The sequence below is a fragment of the Lipotes vexillifer genome, unplaced genomic scaffold, assembly GCF_000442215.2.
Source record: "Lipotes vexillifer unplaced genomic scaffold, Lipotes_vexillifer_v1.1 scaffold204, whole genome shotgun sequence".
Taxonomy (NCBI): domain Eukaryota; kingdom Metazoa; phylum Chordata; class Mammalia; order Artiodactyla; family Lipotidae; genus Lipotes; species Lipotes vexillifer.
Window position 1 is genome coordinate 2,076,638 of NW_006777418.1, and position 3,156 is coordinate 2,079,793.

The following is a 3,156-nucleotide window of genomic DNA, read 5'->3' on the forward strand; positions in this document are numbered from 1 at the left end:
AGCCACATGGCCCAGCAGAAAAAAAAAAAAAAATTCTACCACTCCAGATTGGTTTTTGCCCATCGTTAAAACAAACATTCACACGAATATATGTTATTTCCTTATTTGTTGGCTTCTTTTACTCAACATTATGTTACTTAGATTTATCCATACTATTACATGTAGCTGTTTATTTTCATGGTTTCAAAGAATTCCACTGTATGAATTTACCACAATTTATTTTTCCATTTTACTGTTGATGGACAATTGAGTTAGAATCAAAGAATTATGGTTCTATATTTCAAGCACTGTGTTTTTTAAACTTTACTGAGGAATAATTGACAAGTATAATTGTATATATTTAAAGTGTACAACATCATGATTTGGTGTACATATATACTGTAGAATGATTATCAAGGTAGTTAACGTATAGTTAACTATAGCACCTCATATAGTTAACATAGGTAACTCTTTTGTGTGTGTGGTGAGAATACTTAAGATCTACGCTCAGCAAGTTTTAGATACATAATATCGTATTAATAACTGTAGTCGCCATGCTGTACATTAGATCCTCATACTTCTTAGAACTGGAAACATGTGCCCATTTAATCTATATCACCCATCTTCCTCTCCTCCCCAATACCTGGCAACCATTTTATTCTGTTTCTGTGAAATTGGTCAAGTACTGTGTTAAATGCTTTATGGATGTTATCTTATTTATCCTCATAATAATCCTAGAAGTGGATACTATCATTCATACATTCATTCCTCATTCAATTAACAAATATTTATTAATATACCTATTATGTTCCAGGCAGTTTTCTAGGTGTTGGGGAATCAACTAAAAGAAACAGAAATCTATGAATAGTTAAATGAAGCAGACTAGAATCTATACCTTTCTGGAGCTTACATTACACAGGGAGAATATTTGGTATACTAGATATGGATAAATGTTACTTAGAAAAATAGAGCAAGGAAGGGGATGTGAGGAAATGGTGATGAAGGAGAGATGTTTGCAGTTTTAGATAGTGGGCTGAGGAAGATATCAGTGAGAGAATGACCTTTGAGTCCAAGCTTAAAGGAAGTGAAGGATCAAGCTGTCCAACCGTCTGGAGGAAAAGCATTCTAGGCAGAAGAAAAGATGAGAGCAAAAGCCTAGAGGAAGGAGCTTGTTGTGTTCTCAAAACAAGAAAAGCAGTGTGGCTGGAATAGAGTGAGCAAGAAGGAGAGTGCAGGGAGATGCAGTCAGGTGGGCAGAGGGTGGGGGTGAGCTCATGTAGGCCTTGCAGGCCATTGTGAGGACTTTCTTTTTGCCTGAGAAGGAAGACATTGGAATCTTGATCAGAGGAGTGACATGATCAGACTTACATATAACAAAATCGTTCTGCTTCATTGAGAATAGACTGAATGGGACAAGGGTGAGGGCAGGGTGGCCTGTTATTAGCTATTAGTCTCCCCATGTGATAGATGAGGAGAATGTAACTTGGACATGACCAAGGTCATAAACCTTCAACATGTGGTCCGTGGACCGGGAGCAGCCACATCACCTGGGACCTAGAAATGCAGTCTCAGGCCTCATTCCAGACCAGTTGAATCTCAATCTGCATTTTAGGAAGAGCCCCAGGTGATTCATGTGCACACTGAAGTTTGAAGTACCCTCATCTAAACTATGAAATACTGTTGCTGAAGCTTATTGATCAGGGGAAGGATACTACTGAAGTGATGCTCTGTGGAAATTTTATTTGGTAGCAAAGAGATAGGAGAGAAGGGTACCAACCAGGAGGAAATTAGAATAACCCCAATTACCCAGAAGTTTGGGGCTGAATGGCTGAAGTAGGATAATGACAGGAGGAGTAAAAAATAATTAAAAATAAGAAAGAATGGAGGCAAGAGTTTTTTTTTTTGTCTTTGGCTGAGCAGCTTGCGAGATCTTAGATTTTAGTTCCCTGACCAGGGATTGAACCTGGGCCACAGCAGTGAAAGCGCCAAGTCCTAACCACTGGACTGCCAGGGAATTCCGGAGTTTTGTCTTGTTTTCCTGTTATTTATATCCCTTTATTTGTCTTTATATCTCTTTTCTTTTTTCACCCTTATAATCAGGCTTCTATCATCACCATTCTCCTAAAAATACACTCCTGTATGACACCAATGGATGGTTTTGCAAATCTAGTGATCCTCTATCATTCTTCATGTTCCTTGGCATCTTTGTGCCAAGATATGCTATTAATTATTTCATCTTGAAATTCCCATGTCCTTAATTCTTCATAACCATCCTCTTCCTAGGCTACAATGTATGTTGTCCTTCAGTACTCATCCTTTCCCCACATACCCCCATACACTTATTCATACCTATACTTGTCTTTGTTTATCTATGTTCTCCGATCTTAAGCATTGCCCTTCTTGTTTAAGACTAATACTTTCCTCCAAATCCTTGATCCCCTCCTCATCTCCTCCTTTGACTTTTTTTTTTTCCTCCAGCATCTTCAGTTTTTCCCTCTCCCTCCCAAGAGTTTTTTGTTTTGTTTTGTTGGCCGCGCCATGCACAGCATGGGGGAATCTTAGCTCCCTGACCAAGGATCGAACCCATGCCCCCTGCAGTGGGAGCACGGAGCCCTAACCACTGGACTGCCAGGGAATTCCCCTAAGAGGTTTTTTTTTTTTAATATTTATTTTATTTATATCATTTATTTTTATTTGTTTATTTTGGCTGCACCGGGTCTTAGTTGTGGCACGTGGGATCATCCTTGTGGCATGCAGGATCTTTTAGTTGCAGCATGCGGACTTCTCTTAGTTGTGGCCTGTGGGCTTCTTAGTTGTGGCATGCATGTGGGATCTTAGTTCCCTGACCAGGGATTGAACCTGGGTCCCCTGCATTGGGAGCGTGGAGTCTTACCCGCTGGACCACCAGGGAAGTCCCTCGCCCAAGAGATTTTTTTAATGAAGGAAAAAACCCCATAAAACTTAAGCAATGATTAGATATACTAGTGAGTGGGAAAGGACCCTGAGACAGAGAGAGAGTTAGATAAAACATGACACTGAAGTTTCAGACCTTGGTAAGAGAGACAATAATGAACTATTGCTAGAAATAGAGAAGTAAGAATGGGAATTGTGAGAATGAGTGCAAGGCCAGTTTAGTATTGTTGAACTGAACTTGGTGGCGGCTGCAAATGTTCAGCA

At 39.7% G+C, this 3,156-nt stretch overlaps 1 non-coding gene across 1 annotated transcript; it reads right to left on the bottom strand.

The window, feature by feature from the left end:
* Positions 1-1,921: 1,921 nt before the first annotated feature.
* TRNAE-UUC (transfer RNA glutamic acid (anticodon UUC)) lies at positions 1,922-1,993 on the bottom strand. The gene has a single exon. It is a non-coding gene; the product is annotated as a tRNA-Glu (tRNA).
* Positions 1,994-3,156: the final 1,163 nt, after the last annotated feature.